An 18,134-nucleotide genomic window follows, 5' to 3' on the forward strand; every position below is an offset into this window, starting at 1 on the left:
TGTAAATAGTAATATATGGTGGTGTCAGTCTGGTGCTGCTGAACAGTGCAATAGAAGACAGCAGGCAAAAAATGTTAAAAAGTCTTGGAGTACTACTTGGATTACTTTTTCCTTTGCATTCCTGAGTATACTTGTATTGTGAATACTAGCTGCATTTATTGTCGTTTTCCATTTCTCTTAAACAAAGAACAAAAATGTTAATTTAACAAGGCTGAATTATCCCCATGAATTATAACAGTAATAGAGAGAGAGAGAGAGAGAGAGAGAGATTTTTGTCCGAGTTTGACATTTTAAAAGTACATGAAAGCATTTCATTTTTAAAAATGTATTTTGTACTAGTTTTGCACTATTTTGTACCAGTAGCTAATAACACAAAAATGCAGGTAACCCCAATATTTTTATAACTACTGTATTTTATTAAAAGAAAGATTACTATTTTGCCAATAGTCTATTGTTCTGCAACATTCACTAAATCAACACGTCAGGATGCAGTAAAACTGAAAAAAGACAATAGTTGGGGTATTGTATTATATATCAACTCTTACTCCACTAGTTTTTCATACCTTTCCTCTCTGCCAAGACATTCTAAGGATTTTTAGATGTTTCCAAAACTATGAAAATGCAGCTTAGGCAGCTTTCATATGAGTAGTTACTGGCTTGCATTTTTATCACTCTATAAATCTCCTATCACATATGAACTTGTTTCTTAGTGAAAAATGTTTCCTTCCAGCCTTTCTCAGATATTTCATGACTTTGGCAACATTCAAAGTTTCATATTGCTAGAACAATCTCAGTAAACCAAGCTATATTCATTTTAGATAAATAAATACAAACAATAAAGGAAAAAATAAACCAAATCCTAATGGATAGTGGTGTTAATCCCTGAGCTTTTGTGGACATTCTCCCAACTTTGAGTGTGGTGCACCTACCTACCTTCTATTCTTCAAGCTGTGCGAATCACACATACAGGTGGCTTCTACTTGATTTTTCTGGTTATTTTCCCTATAATTTTGTTTTTACTTGCTGTGTTATTTAAATTGCTTTTATACATCTGGTAAGATATAGGATTTATCTGATGTCTAGGAACATGAAGCTGAAGAGCTGTAATTCTTCCTTGCCTTTTTGCTGCTGTTTACAGTGCTTCACAGTTCCCTGTTTAGATCTTTGTGTTGCAGTCAGATTTGATCAGATTTTGAGCACTGATGTTGGAAATGGTCTGATATTATTACATTATTTTATTTCTTGTTTTAATTAGAATCACAATTGCTTTTATTCACCAGTACTTAATGTACAGGAATTTAATTTGGTAGCTTTGGAACTGCTTATAACCAAACACAGCATACATACAAATAGCATAAATAATATACGTTAAACAAGATACTGTACATTATAGGTAGGTGTAGAATAGTGCAATTCTAAAGGAAATGTGCAAATGAAGGTGTGTGTTTGTATAGAGTGTATGCACATGCACACACATAAATGTTCTTATGCATACACACCACACATCTATGCCTTCTTATATGAAAGAACAGGCAAATAAGTGAGGAAGACAAGCTACATTACTGGTTTATGAGGGCAATGGCTCTGGTAAAGAAACTGTTTAGGTGTCGTATTAGTTTTAGCTTTTAAAGACACTTAAAGTGTTGTGGACACTAGAAGACACTATTGCTCCTCAAACCCAACAACCAGACACTGAGGACACAAGTTAAAAGCACCAAGAGTTTCTTTTCATTCTTTTTTCTTCCTCCACAGTGCTCTCCACCACCACAGCCACAAATAAATGCACAATATACAATTATTCTTTCTTTTTCCTTCTTTCTTTTCTCCTTCACACCTCCCAGCAAGTGTTGTCCACCTTCCACCCAACTCTGGCCTCCTTCTGTGAGGTCTGTCCAGTCCTTAAATATTTACTAGCCTGGAAGTACTTCTGGGCTTCTGCTCATGTGAAATCCTTGTCTCCTGTATATTCACAGCCTCCCCTGGTGGCACCCAATAGGGTTGAGATACAGAACTTCAAGTCCCAGGATGCCTTGTGGGAATCCGGGGCACCGCTGTAAACCAGGGGAGCTGCCCTCTTGTGTCTTGGGGGATGCTGTGCCTTAAAAACACTGCCTTCCCCTATCCTACTATATCCAGGGTGTCCCGGCTGGGTTGAGCTGCCGACCGTCTCTTACAGTGTTTAATAAAGGGGAGTTTTTGGAACAACTGAGTTCCTGTGTGAGATAAGTCAATAGTGATGCCTTTAACATGGTTTATGACACCAAAACCAGACAACAATACTCATCTAGTGAGTCTTGTACTGTGCTTACGGGTTCAGATGGATTTCTTTTATTTTTGCTAGTGGCAATATTTACTTTAAAGAGGCTCAGATTTGGAGATGTTATACTGATGTGGCGGAACTGTGACAGTACAGAGCTACACAGGACTTTGTAATGACAGAGCTAGATTTTACTTGTTGGAGTTGTGTTCAGTATTTAAGATGTTGCCTAATGGCACCATAATGCAAATGGAATGGAGGAAAAATGCCATCAGTGTGCTGATGTATTTTATATATTTGTTAATTTTTTTGTTTGTTTTTTGTAGCGGTTTCACCACATACAGTATAGTATTTTAAGTAAGTGCAGTATGTGCTTAGCCACTTTTTCAAATCAAAGTAGGTATAGCTGCTTTTATTTCTCAAGACCACATTACTGATGATGAAGTGACACATAGTAACACTGACATGTTTTTTTCCTTGGAAAAACCATCTGAAATTATCCAGAATGAATGCCTATTTAATTTTTGGCTGCATATTGAATAACTGCCTATTTATGACTGACTCTCTATTTAATGTTATCCAGACTGACTGCCTATTTAATGCTTTATTGATTTTTTTTTTCTTCGATAAACCATCTGAAATGATCCAGATTGACTGCCTATTCCTGTTATTACACCTCTTCTATTATCATGTAGCTGGAGGCCAAAGTGCGCATATGGCTTCATACTTTTGATCAGTTTTTTTTATGTATGTTAGTAATTGTCAGGCATAGACTGCACCTGCCAACCCCCCAAGCACTTTCCTGTATAATAGAACACTTGAAGCAATAACTTCTGCATATTTACATTTTAGATGAGAACTATATCTTGTAGCATTTACTAGTTGTGGAACCAGAATATAATGTTATACACCCTGACATCTAACTTTATTTTGGTGTTGTATCATCATCGTCAGCGTGCTTAAAGATGGTTCATGGGAAGCCTAACAATCGAGGACTGCAGAGGGTGTATTAGTTTTGGGTTTAAGAGAGATAAAGGGAAAAGTGGAGTTTTGAACTTTACTCACAAGATAGAAGCCTAGACATATGTATAAAAGTGTATAAAAAAGATCCACTGATGTCCCATCATTAAATTCATTGTAAACAGTGTAAGGAACCGATTTAATGATGATGTCAGTGTGGTGCTGTCCAACATTGCTTTCAATGCATGACAGAGAGCAAAAATTGTAAAAGGTTTTGGGCTCCAAAACCACAGAATAAGCAACACCCTTGATATGCACATCAAAACAGAAATAGAAATGGAATCAGAAGATGAACCATAAAATTAACCAAAGTCAAAATAGGCAAGATAAAAAAAAGCAAAAAAAAAAAAACGTGATGACCAATTTGTTGACCTCTAAACCCCCTAAAACAAAGTTTAAATAATTTTTAGATGCCAAGAGAAATTGTAAAAAATGTAAAATAAATGCCAGATTATGACAAAAACAATGTCATGATGACAATAAATGTACAATATTGAGCATGCACTAACTGTTAACGTACAGTGTGCATCTCTAGGATTTAAGAGAAAAACTGGAGTAACCAGACAGTGCCTGGAACAGAATTTAAATCCAGGACTCTGGAGTTGTGCTCATGCCCTTTATCTAATAGTTTATATACTATAAGCAACTTTACCTTTGATTTCAGGAATTAGTTTGATTCCGCACTCTTCTGTCAGCATGCAAGATTTTGCCATTTAGAGTTTTATACTAACAACTGTAATGGTATCCCCAATATACAACCTTGTTTAGATGAGTCCAGAGATTTACAATTAAAACTAATTTTCAAACTCTGATAACAATTTCAGGAGATTGATCATCCTTTCATCGAGACATTTGTTTGCAGAGTTACTCTTCCTTTGCATTGTAAAGATTTTTTTATGCTAAAAGGTGACATTCTCCTTTAACCTAGCATTCCTATCAGAGGATGGCAGACTTTGTGACAAAACATCTTGACATTTGGAGCTTTTACCCAGACAAGAGCCTTTATCCCTCTGAAGAGAAGTGGGGTAGTAGCAAGGTGCTGCCACCACCATGCCTGCCGCTAGATCTCATATTTATTGGGTGATGAGGTGTGTTGACTATATGCTAAGCATAGTTTTTACAATTAATGACAAAATGTGTTACCTTGGTGTTGTCAAACCATTATACATTTTTCCATACGGTTTGGTGAAACTGAATCTGTCTTATGCAAAATTTATACAGGCTTGGATATTGTTTTTAGGTCAGAAATGGCTTCTGTCATGCTCGGACTTGTGAAGAATACACAAAATGTTTCTATTTTGTAAGAAGCGTCCATGCACTGCCATAAATTTCTTCAGAAATTTCTTTTTAGGTTGATGTTGGCCATTTGGTAGCTTTCCTGATGAGCTTTCTTTTTGTTTGATCATCACTTTTGTGGGTGCCCTGATCTTTGCAATGTCTTGGTTGTGCCATGTTTTCTTCACCTCTTAGTGATGTCTTTCACAGTATTCCATGATATATACAGTGACTTTGCAGGTATACTATATACTTTGCAGGATCTCTGCTGTTCAATAAAATGATCTTGAAGATGTGTATTGAGCTCCTCCAGGCCCAGCAATATCTCTGGAAAGCGAAAACCTTTTGGGGAAGTATTACAGAAATAGGGCTATTTGGTATAACATCAGCTGGTTTCAGATGAAGGTCTTCTTACATTATCTGGAATGTGACTGGTTACATGTGAACACAGTTATTATCCCCAATTATAAAGTGTGTCTACACTTAAGCAATCAAGACTTTTTTGTAGTATTTTAAACATGTCTCCTAAACTGATCCATTTGTTTTATTTAAATATTGAAGTAACAAGATCTTATTAATGGTGAAAGTTGGTATACTATTTGTCTTTATTTCAATCTTTATATCAACAAAAGATGAGATTTTAATAAGAGTGCCTTCATATATACAAATATTTTTAAAAAATAGAAGAACAAAATACGCACAAGTGGTGAGATTGACCATAGATGGTGTGTTCCTAAACTATGACAAACTTTCTGTTGAGAACCTGATGATTGTCAATGTGTTTGCATAAGTTATATCAGGGAAATTCAGTTGTTCACATTTGTCATGTGTCCAAACTTCTAAAGTTTCCTCTGCAATATCATATTTTTCTAGAGCATCACAGAGATCCCTTCAGTGTTGTATGGGCAGAAGCTGAACTTGGTAAGGCATACACACTGCATGTAGGTCCATATTCCCATTTGCTTCATTTCTCACTAATACTGTCTTTCATCAATGTACTTAATAATTTTCATTTTGGCGCAGCAGCACAGCGAACAAATTTCTTAGAAGAATACTGTTTCTCTGTTCTTAAAATGCATTCCCAGTTATCACTTTTTAATTACGCCTGTTTAGCACCATGCAGGATCTCTTTGTGTGTCCACAACAGCCAGAATTCTTTGAGGCATGGACTGAACAAGAAACTGAAAGTATTCATAAGGGATACTCGTTCATGCAGACTCAATAGCATCACACAATCACGCATTTCCAGAAGATTCCTAGTCATATGTTTATGCTGCAAACCTTTTCTGCTACCTCATCTACAAGGTACTCAAATGGACTGAGATATGGGGATTGTGCAGGCTATTGTAATAAAGTGAAGTCACTGCCCTGTTTTTGGAACCAGATTGAGACGATGGGTACGTTTTGACATTGCGCAGTATACTGCCAGAAGTATCCATGTGAAAAAGGCTAGATTGTGGCCATAAAGGGAGGCACATGATTAATAACAATGCTTAAATATGCTAAGACATTCAAATGACTTTCAATTGATATTAAGATTCTTAATTTTTAGCAAGACAATATTCAATCCATTGTTATGCTACCTCCACCAGCCAATGCCATTGACACAAGTCAGGATAGCACCTTGAGGGCATGCTGTTGATGCTTTTCTGATGATGCCATTGGCATGTTACAATAAAAACAGATCGGCAACTTCTTGCATAATTAAAGAGCATGAAAATGTCCAAGCTATATGCATTTGTCACAGATACACTTGGGAATCTTCTACCAGATGGCCCAGTGTTTAGAGATACATACATTTTAATACATCCACTGAGCAAATGTAGTATGCATAAAACTGAACTTGACATATTCTTCAATATTTTTTTCTAAATGAATTTTTCTACCTTCAGTTCTGCTTGCTTAATTTAATTATTGCTTTCATGTATTATATCAAAGCAGTGCCATTGTTTATTTCATGGTATTGTCTCTGTTAAGAATAGATTCTTTTAATTCAGTATAACTGATTTTTTTTCTATAAAATTTACAATTATAGAGAAAACAAGTACAAATACATGTAATTTAGAAATATATATAGTAAAAACACAAGTGACAAGAGAATGGGTTTCCCTCTATAAGGTTTATTTAGAGAGAATGTATTGGCTGTAGCCAACAGTGTCCGTGCAGTCAGTAATTATGAGTTTATTATATAGTTATACATCTCATCTAAGGGAACAATATAGTCTCTTGTATTATAACATTGTGTAGAAGACAATGTCCAAGAAACACTTCAAAATTCTACCTAGTATCATGCCCACGTTCTTTTTTCATTAAACAATAGAGAAGAGTTAACATATTCCCTAGCTGCATTGTCTCAGAACAATGACAAATTTGTAACATTCCACAAAGAGGTAACTTGAGTTTATTTGGAAGGGTGGGCCACTGAATCAAAAGACATGCACGTGTTTAGCAGAAAACAAAAAGCAAAGCCATTTGGAAGGGGCGGATGGACGGAAAGCATTGGGAAGAGAACCGGAAAGCGCACAGAGGCAAAACAAACAAAAGGAGCAGGTTTCTTATCCTAATGGCTTTTTCCTCTTCCTCTAACATAAAAAAATATGTGATAGAATTTTTAGAAAACTCATCCAGTTTTAGAGTTTAGATGAGCCAAACTTTCTTTCTAGTAATGCCTTCTTTCTAATATTTGTGTGTCTATACAATATGTATAGGAACTGAACACTTCTAACTAGGTGCCCCAATTTGGGAAAAAGCAGGGTGATAAATCAAACTTCTAATAAATCAAATAATAATGTTACAATTTATGTTATTAATAAAGAAATACATGAGATGGAATTATAAGTAGAATAAATAGAGACAAAAAAGCAAGCAAACAAAAAATTAACAAAAACTTTTCTGACACATTGAGGCTTACTATAAAGGTTTCACTTAAAGATGATATGACTGCTTACCTAAATATGTGCCACTCCCACTCCCTTCATGGCCTATCTCTCATTAACATTGAGGTCATATTTTCTCCAGTGCCTCCTTTACACCCTTTTGTCCCTAGCAACAAGGAGCACAAGAAAACACTCTGGTAACTAGAGTATCCATACAAAAGCTGGTGTGTCACAGCTCTGGTTCGACTAATTTGTTTTGTACTGGAAAGAAATTATCATGAGGGAGCAAGATGTGCCTTGAGATTTGTGAAATATACAGCCCAGGTTCCCCCTACCCGATAGAAAATAGCATATGAGCCCCGTAATGGATTACAGAGGTCAGGTAAGGCAGTAGAGGTAAGGCGAGCATAAACACCAGTAGACAAGACTGTGGCCTTGTTGAACAAGGACTGTATAGGTTCACCCTGGAAATGATAGCAGTATTACCCAGGGATTTTATCCAAATATGCTCTATACCGTTGTTAACTGAGTCTAGTTTTGAGGGGTTAGGCTGAGGTTAAAATTTACCTACAGGGAGGCTATGTACTCAGATATTTGATGTAAAAAACACATAGATATGCCACTAAGCTCAGCTGATAGTTTCCTTAACTCCCATTTTCTTCCTTGAATACCTCAATTGATTAATTTCTGCTTCAGTGAGTGGTTAAACATACATTTTGTCTCTGTTATTTAAAAGCTCACATTATGTACAAGGTTTAGGCCGTCCTTGCCATATGACATATTTTAAAAGAATACTCCAAAACATTGCCAGTGAGTTCACTTATAAATATTCATACTGTCTAAGCAACATCTGGTGCAATATTGGTAACACTTGGTAATTTGTTCAGTTTTATCCATTTAAATTTTGATTAAGTCAGAAGATCACTTTATTTGTAGGCAGCAGAAATAGTTTTCCCTGTTCTTGACATTAACAATAGTGCCATTTTCTTCAGGCGTTTTTCTTCTGTAATGTGTTCCATTTGTGCATTTTAAGAAGCATTCTAGAAGAAAGGTAAAATGTAAAAAATGGTACTTAAGGATAACACCAGTCTAACCCTTAAATGTTTTGTAATGCAATACACTAGAAAACCTAATAAGCTACAGTTAAGAAGTGTCATTATTCTGTTTTATCTTTTGTATTTTTCAAATTGTTTCACACATTACTTATTAATAAAACTAATTCTAGTTAATATTCATATAGTGATTTTTGCCCATATTGTATATGATACTGTATATATGAATAAAAGTTCTTGTCATTCTCATACTTTACCCTATGTGTTTAGTGCAAATGTAATTTTTAAATGAATACTTAGCATAACATTTACAATTATGTTTAAATATAGGATAATAAATGCCTCATATACAGTATCAGTGAAGCTAAACAACTAAAGTCATGACAGGAAATTTTGCTTAAAAAATGCAACTCAGAAACCTCAATAACTCTAGCACTAACCTAAAAAGAAAGGCAAACATCAGACCTACGTTAAGCTTGCAAGAGCTTGTTTACCAGAATAACCAAGCATAAAAAGTGTGAGCGCCTGCTTATTTTAACTGATTCCTAATTAGTCTACAGTGTTGAAAACAAACTAACAAAGAAATAAAAGGCACATTAAAAATGAGCACATAAAAGCAGACAAGTGCTAGATATTTGGTTTTATGGAAAGATTTTTAATGATTGCTTTCATTAATTTTCTTCCTCAGCCACTCTGCACAGTTGCTTTTCTCACTCCTTCCATCTGGAAAACATTCCAGGACCATTAACACTAGCACCAATAGATTCAGGGACCACTCGAAGGTTGAATAAGTAATAATAACTTATGATTTATAAGTTTGTGCATGGGGCGCAGTGGGTAGCGCTGCTGCCTCGCAGTTGGGAGACCTTGGGACCTGGGTTCGCTTCCCGGGTCCTCCCTGCGTGGAGTTTGCATGTTCTCCCCATGTCTGCGTGGGTTTCCTCCGGGCGCTCCGGTTCCCTCCCACAGTCCAAGGACATGCAGGTTAGGTGGATTGGCGATTCTAAATTGGCCCTAGTGTGTGCTTGGTGTGTGGGTGTGTTTGTGTGTGTCCTGCGGTGGGCTGGCACCCTGCCCAGGATTGTTTCCTGCCTTGTGCCCTGTGTTGGCTGGGATTGGCTCCAGCAGGCCCCAGTGACCTTGTGTTCGGATTCAGCGGGTCGGAAACTGGATGGATGGATGGAAGTGTGTGCATGTAAATTAAACAGTCAGATATAATAACAAATATAAGTATGTGTATATATCAGGATATATACCGTATAGATAGATAGATATATAGATAGATAGATAGCAGGGGGGTATTTTTCATACGTGGATTACTCGCTTAGCCGGATGTAATTGTTGACGATTTGGCCTGATCCTGGATCTGTCAGTTTTTTGAAACTCTTGCTGGAAGTGTTGTCATAGCAACACATCCAAATCCGCAAACCTGCTCGGAGCAGGTTTGTTCTGCGTAAACAAGGATTAGTTTACACACGTGATCAGTGACGGTGCGTGGAAGTCATCCAGTCAGGGCTTCGCCGTTCATGAATGAGCAACCAATTGATATTGGTGTGCAAATTATACGAAGAGAATTTCATATAAAGAGGGTTTTGCACGATCGGCAAGATCCTTTATTGCCCCCGGAGGAAATTCTGTACGAAAGATACCGCTGTAGCCGAGGGGGAATATTGTACCTCAAAGATTTATTAGCTCCGCATATTCGAAGTCAAACTCGGCGAAGTCGGGCTCTCACAACCACACAGACAGTAGGCATTGATTTGAGGTTTCTTGCAAGCGGCACTTTTTTATATACTGTAGGCGATGCGGAACATCTATGGAAAAGTGCAGTTTGCCAGGCAATTCGTAAAGTCTGTTTGGCTCTGAAACATTTCCTTCAGGTTTTCATTGTGTTTCCTGGACACCTGCGTGTGCAGACAATAAAAGAGGCGTTTCATGCCATTGCAGGTGGGCAATACACAGGCTAAAACACCCACAGTTCCATAAAGAATCCCACAATCAGCCTAACATTCTCATTACCAGGATTTCCAAATGTGATTGGGGCACATGGAACTGATCACAGTGGAGTTTGATCAAACATTATTTGGAAAATGTACCTCTCCTCCTGATGAATAATCAGACACAGTGTCTTCATCAAATATTTGACCTTCGTTAATATCTCGTTGGTCAGACACAGGTTCAAGGGATATGACATTCCCTGCAACTGACCCAACAAAAAAGAGAGCTATATGGAACATACCTATAGCACACATGGAGGACAAATATGCAATGACCATCCTTTACCTGAAATGAAATGACCACTGCATCCTGCCACTGGTTCTGAGGAGGAGCTTCCCCCTGGAATGCCCTCAGAAACAGGGCGATGGGCATTTTGCTGGAGAGCCAACTCTTCTGCAGGGGTTAGGTCTGGACCGCGTGGACCTCCACCTGTTTTTTGCTTGTCTGCCTCCTTATTAGCTTTAAAATTAATGTTTTTTATATTATATATGATTCTTTATGTCAACAATTCTTTAAATAGTTATATACCAATATTTACCAGTTTGAAGTATATTCTTGTACTTCAATTTAACCTGTTCCCATGTTCTCCTTGTGCTCACGTTTGATCTGGAATTATGACATATTAAATAATAATTAATCTGACACATAGGAAATGAAACGCTGCATTCAGTAAGTACAATGTACACTACTTAGCGTTTAATTTTTTCGGCCACTTTTTGCCAGCCGTCTTTTCTGGTCTGGGCTGCTTTTGCAGTGTTACCCCTTGTGTATATTAACCCTATAACGCCTGAATTTTTAATTTCAGGAAAAAAAATTTTTTTTGTTTTTATTCTTTACTTTCATAGTTATCAATATATAAAACAACCAAAATATATTAAAAAAATATAAAATTTGCAATGTTTTTTAAATGTAACCAAATTGTCACATTCGTCCATGGATCTATAATACAAGAATAAAAAATGCACCTTCATTTCTATATTGTTTTTCATCTTATTTTATTATTAAATAAAAAAAACAAACTGAAAGCTTATTTTATTTATAAAGTATAATACAAAATGTATTTGTTTATAATTTTAGTTAGTGTGAAATTGAACAAAACAATTTTTTTCTTTTGTGATACAAAGATGAACTTTGCATTTGCTGCAGAAAAATACTGGTGCACTCTTGCAATTTACATTTTTGCATCTTCCTCTGTTTGTGACCTCAGGGTAATGGTGAAGACCATCCAAACGGATATCACTTCCAGGGATACTTTTGGTGGCAGGACCTCTTCTCTTTTTGTTAGCAAACTCAACATCAGTAGAACTAGTTGAAGGTCTGCCTCTTTTTGTTGGTCTATTACTTTTTTCTTCAAGAAGAAGAGCTTCGGTGATGCTCATTTTGAACTCTTGCAGACTTTGGATCTTTTTTTTTGGTAACTGAAGGCTCTCACAGTCTCTACGATAAAGTAGCCAAGAGTTCACAACAGTCACATCTATAAAATGAAAAAATAATTTGTGATAATATTTTTTCGATCTGATGTGAATTCTGTACAGTGCAATTAGCGAGTCCATCAAATCAACACCTCCCATAAACTGATTGTAGGTTTTCACAATAGCGGGGCAATCGATTGTGATGGTTTGTTTTGTCTTTTTGTCATATCGCTTACAGTTGGCCTTTGGTTCTGCCGAGGCAAAAGTTGACATAAGGTTTACAACTCTATTATCTGCCCATTTCACTACACGTACTTCAGTATCTTCAACTAGAGCAGTCACTTCTTGATGGGACCCTTTGCCTCTTTTCATCAAATCTTTGTCCTTGATTAGTTTGATGCCAGGCAAACGATTGATTCTAACAGTTCCCAAGCTAAATATTTTTTTCTTTGCTAAAGTTGTCATCAAAGGAAGTGACGTAAACCAGTTATCAAAATATAATAAATGGTTCAATCCAACAGGAATTGATTGGGCCAATTTCAGTACTACATTTGAACTAGCTCCCAAGTCGGGTTCTCCTAATACCGGTTCAATTTTCTCTGAATATATGAAAAAATCATACATGATGCCTTTGTCATCGCAAAGAACAAACAATTTGTATCCCCACTTGTGTGGTTTGCTGGGTATATATTGTTTCATGCTTGATCTACCTTTGAATGGAACTATCTGTTCATCCACGCATAGCATTTGGGGCATTGGTATTTCCCGAAACTTTTTTTGTAAATGGTCTATCAAAGGCCGGATCTTGAATAATTTATCTGTTTTCTCATTAGGTAAGGGAATTTGTGAATTATCATTGAAGTGAATCTTGGACTTTATTTCTTCCCATCTATCTCTACTTATCACTTCCGATACAATAGGACAGTTTAGTTTGCTCTTCCAATATAAACGTGAATTTGAGAGCTTCACCATAGACATAGCAAGCAGTGTACCCAAAAATTGCTCAAGTTCCTGCCTACTCAGTGCAAGAGGTTTATTAGGATTTTGCTGGATTGCATAAAGATTTGATTGGTCGACAATATGAGTAATGATATCCTTCGAGAAAAAATGTCTAAAATATTCAACAGGACGTTTTATTACCCCAGAAGAATCTATTTGTCCTAACCATTCAGGCATAGGTCTAGCTGTACCGTCTCCAGAAATGTGCCGCCAAAGAGGAATTCTTTTTGATTGGAAATTTCTTGATGTAGATGGCTTTGAACTTGTAGTTATTGGAATTGATTCTTCAACTTCAACAACTGAAGTTTCTAACTCATCTTCACTAGTATTATCATTACTAACTACGAGGTCTTCTAATTCATCCAAATCAAAATAATCGGGCGCATATTCACTTCCTATCATGGGAAAAAATAAATAGTTATCAAAATAGTTTGAATAGCAATATAATTAAAATTTTATATCCATCCATCCATTTTCCAACCCGCTGAATCTGAACACAGGATCACGGGGGTCTGCTGGAGCCAATCCCAGTCAACACAGGGCACAAGGCAGGAAACAAACCCCGGGCAGGGTGCCAGCCCACCGCAGGGCACACACTAGGGACAATTTAGAATTGCCAATGCATCTAACCTGCATGTCTTTGGACTGTGGGAGGAAACCCAAGCAGACATGAGGAGAACATGCAAACTCCACGCAGGGAGGACCTGAGAAGCAAACCCAGGTCCCCAGGTCTCCCAACTGCAAGGCAGCAGCGCTACCCACTGTGCCACCGTGCTGCCCAAATTGTATATTGTAAAATGAAAATTTTTAAATATAATACACATTTTATTTACCAGTGTCATCCGTATTAGCATCTGGTTCCTTGTCTGAGTCTGTACCGCTTCCATCTAGGTCATAAATTCGCCGTTTTCCATAAAACAAACCACAATCCATGCTGTGGTAATTTTTGTCACCGTCGAATCAAAAGACGAACGTAACGAATTCGTTACGTTTTGAAAAAGCGGAAATATATAATAAATATAATGTTTTTTATGAGTATTACACCTTTGACATAAAAACTACAGTTTTATGAACATATACAAAAAATATCAACACTAAAACTTCACTAGATTGAAAATTATCGTGAAATGCACTGAACGCCAATGAGCACCTAACCACACACGCACAATCGGTCGAAACATGTGCCACTATTCAAGCATTTGGCCGCTAAAATGCCTGACTAGCGGTATGCATTTGTAATAGTAAAGTGCGCCGATTTCGTTGACATCGTCGTCGGCTCCAAAAGCTTTAGAATTTCTGTACCAGATACGTTTTAATTAAATGTTACTAAAACGTCGCGCTCGGCGTTATAGGGTTAAATCTTGAAATTCTTCGTGTCCTTCGAATAAAAGGTCTTGCACCGCGTGTGTGAAAAAAATGCGCCCGTTCTTTCGTCATTTTGTTGCAGCCTATCAAAGACTTGCTGATCATGTTTTCTAGACTCAATATATTTGGGCTTTTCACTCAGCGCGGGCGCGCGCATTCATCTCGTATGATTAGATCCAGCTACACTAATCTAATACACAGCTGCGTTTGAAAAACCGACTTATCTGGATGAGTTTCACTGGCATTAACTCATTCAAGATGAGGCACTTGATCTCGGATGGTTTAAGCGACGTACGAAAAATACCCCCCAGGCCTTTAATGAGCAGGATCAACTTATTAATGTTTTTATATAATTGTAAAATATTTCTTCCTTCCATCCCTACTCCAGATGGCAGTATCCACAAATATATGGAAAGTCTTGTATATGTAGTCCCCAGTTTCTGTTGGCAGTCAAATATAAATGTCTAGTCCCGGTAACTGATATATTTTGGTCTATTTAATTATTTATGAAACAGCTTTGAGTAGCCTTCAGATTATTTCATATTAACTGAATATTGCTGCTTCTTACTTGTTACTGGCTTATTCACTGAAATAAATAGTAAGGTGTTTTTGGTATTTACAGTAATCCCTCGCTACTTCGCGGTTCACTTTTCGCGGATTCACGACTTCGCGGGTTTTTAAATACAAGTGATTGCCCGCCTATCGCGGAAGTTATGTTCCAGACCCATCAGCAACAGGAGAAAATCCGCGATATAGAAAGACCATATAAATAAACATTTTATAGTTTAAGCCTTAAAATACCCATCCCACATGCTTTAAACACATGTAAACTTATAAAACACACTTTGTTAACACATATGATATGTGGATGTCGGGCTAAGGATATGAGTAACATCTCACTATTATAAAACATTTTAACTTCACGCAAGACAAGACAGTGAGACAGGAAAATAGGTGCTGTATAGGCTTTTAAATTATTGACACGCAGAGCAACAAGCAGCACAAAGTCCACTTCTCCTTAGCGTTCATTCAGCTCCCCATCCCCTTGACAATGCGAAGTGGCAGGAGCGTACTGCGCCTCCAGGGAGGGGGGTTTGAGCGAACGTGCATTCAGCCCTCACACACCCCCACTCCTCCTCCTCCTTCCGAACGCGCAGAGCGACAAGCAGGCATTTTGGCAGAAACAGCACAAAGTCCTTTTCTGCTCAGCGTGAGTTCAGCTGCCCCCCTTCACAAAGCGAGTGCAGACACATCGACGTCTGATCGCTGTGTGCAGTGTTGGTCTGCGGTGCTTAAGGAATGTAGAAAGTGTTTAAGAGCATAGGAAGTGTTTATAAGAGTGTGGGAAAGGTTAACAAGAGAGTGAGAAAAGTTTAGAAGAGTGTGGGAAGGGTTTATAAAGCCTTAAAATATGTATAAATAGATAGATAAAATAATAAAATAAATATAGGTCACTACTTCGTGGATTTTCACCTATCGCGGGGGGCTCTGGAACGTAACCCCCGTGATAGGTGAGGGATGACTGTACTCATCTTTGTGATATATTAATCTCATATTATTTCTGATGAAGCTAGGTGTCATGATCAGACTATCATTTTTTGTTTTTCTAAACAGTTCCGGGGGCTCTAAAAATACTTATCTTAAAAATTATTTGCATTCTCCCCTGACAAAATCTTATTTTAGCATGAGTGCACTCCTTTTGATGTGTTCTGAGACATGTGACATCATTACCAGGATGGCATAAAGGTCAGACATTCCAAGTTTGTCACGTTTCAGCCAATGTTAACCCCCAGCTAGGGTTCAAAAATCTCATTTATATTTATTTTGTTTCTTTTCATGATAACAATGTTGATGTTTTAGTTTGTATATGTTAATGTGTCTTCTGTTCCTTGTGTTTTGTGGTTGGTCCCCCAAGAGATGGGGTCACCTGCAAGGGACTGCCCTTAGTCCTATAAAGGCAGAGGAAAATCCACAGCCCCTTGTTGTTCATTGAATGCATTTGTGGTGTGGTGAGTTCTCTAGTGCTTATTCTGTGCTTTTGTGATTTACTATATTTTGACCTGTTGCTCTGTTTTTCGACTGTTGTTTGATTTGTGTATTGGGACTTGTTTTCCTCTGGATTTTGTTTACCTTTTAAGGCCACTCCTTTTGCCTCTTGTGCATCCTGGAGCTTTATTATGTAATAGAGCATTTTTGTGACAATAAATATTTTTATTTTACAACGATTCTATATTGCCATTTTGAGTATTTTTTTATTCTTTATGCTTAGGAGCTCTCTAGTTCACAACAACAACCTTAAATTCTACTGTTATTTCCTTGAGTCTAAAGTTATGGTTATGAAATATTTTCTGTCCCTTTGTCCAAGATTTTCAACTGCATTTTGGCTCAGTTTACCTGTTAATTATCAGTTTTGACTTTGTGAATTTTAGTTTCTCATTCTTGGCTCTGTTTGCTTTATTTTTGTTTTCCCAGTTTTGACCTTTGCTATGTTATTTAACATGACTCGTCTCCTGATTCCATTTCTGTTGCCCAGTCCAGGCAGTATGCTGGCCTCCTCGTTGACCATTACCTTACTACTAAATTGTTGAGCAAATCTTTAAGGGTGACTTTTGCATTTTCGTTTTAACTGTTATTTTCAAATGCAAATGGGCCTTATTGTAGTAGCGGCCTTGAGGCTGTTTTCTGTGCTCTGTTTTTCTTATTTTCTTAATCATCCACTACAGAAATGTACATTTCTGATTGCTTCTAAATATTTTTTTTCTTTAATTTACTGATTGTTCCTCAAAAGTTCCAACATCTAAAATATATTTCTTTAATGACTTTAATTTAAAAAATTTCTATTGGTCAATAAAGGATTCTTATTTTGTTGCTATTATAACATGAAGATAACAGTTTCTTCTATGAACTACTGTCCCTGACATTGCCTGTTTTTGGGTAATCACTGGTAATGTTTGGAGAACTAAAGTTTATATTATCATAACATACAGAGCAAACCGCTTTTTAAATATTAATTAAAATTATTCCAGATTTATTTATTTGCACCACTGTATGCATTGGTTTATAGTGCACTCCCAATGCCAGCATCTATGTTTTGCAGGATTCTATTCTATCCCAGATATTCTCACCAAAAGCTTTTGCTCATATCCTCCTTGCCTCATATTTATTTTCTACATGCTTGATAAGGTGGGTATGGATACCTTACATCATTGTTTTTTTTCCTATATATGTTTTCTAAATAAATTGAATCGAGTTGTGTTAATCTGATATTCTTTACTTGGATTCAACCAGATTTCTGTTACTGCTCTAAAAGTTTATTCATTTGCTGCTACTATATATACAATGTGAACTAGCAACATGAAGCAATATATTTGTAATATTGCTTGTATTAAAACTAGCTTTCATAGTATTTCATCATATTCTGTTTACTCTGGCCATAGATAGGAGCCATGCATTTACCTTTACAATTTCCTTAACCTTATCTGGGTAAGGTTGTCAGTTCCACACATGAGCTTTTCATATAGTTCTTTAAATTTCACTTGTAGAACTGACACTTTCATCTGCTCAGGTCATTTGTTCAAATATAGACAATAACAACAATGTCCACCCCAGTTCTGTTCTGGAGCTTATTACACATTCCAAGAGGTCTCAAGTCTCTATTCCAGGTAAAGAACACAACATTCAAGACTGCCTGTCTACAAAGCAAACATACAGTATACAGTATGTCACTACCCCTAATAACTGAGTCCCCTATCATAATGACTTCCATTTTTTCTGAGGATCATTTTAAAAATGGTCTGCCTGGCTACTTCAGTCTAGCCAAAAGAGCATATGCCTGTAGCACTGAATACCCAGGCTTTGCTATTCTTCACCTTAATTTCTT

General features: G+C 36.9%; 1 protein-coding gene across 4 annotated transcripts in view; it reads left to right on the plus strand.

Moving 5' to 3' along the window:
• erg (ETS transcription factor ERG) overlaps nt 1-18,134 on the plus strand; it is a 317,870-nt gene that overhangs the window by 262,765 nt on the left and 36,971 nt on the right. The window lies entirely within an intron of this gene.

This window comes from Erpetoichthys calabaricus, chromosome 4, assembly GCF_900747795.2.
Source record: "Erpetoichthys calabaricus chromosome 4, fErpCal1.3, whole genome shotgun sequence".
NCBI classification, from domain to species: domain Eukaryota; kingdom Metazoa; phylum Chordata; class Cladistia; order Polypteriformes; family Polypteridae; genus Erpetoichthys; species Erpetoichthys calabaricus.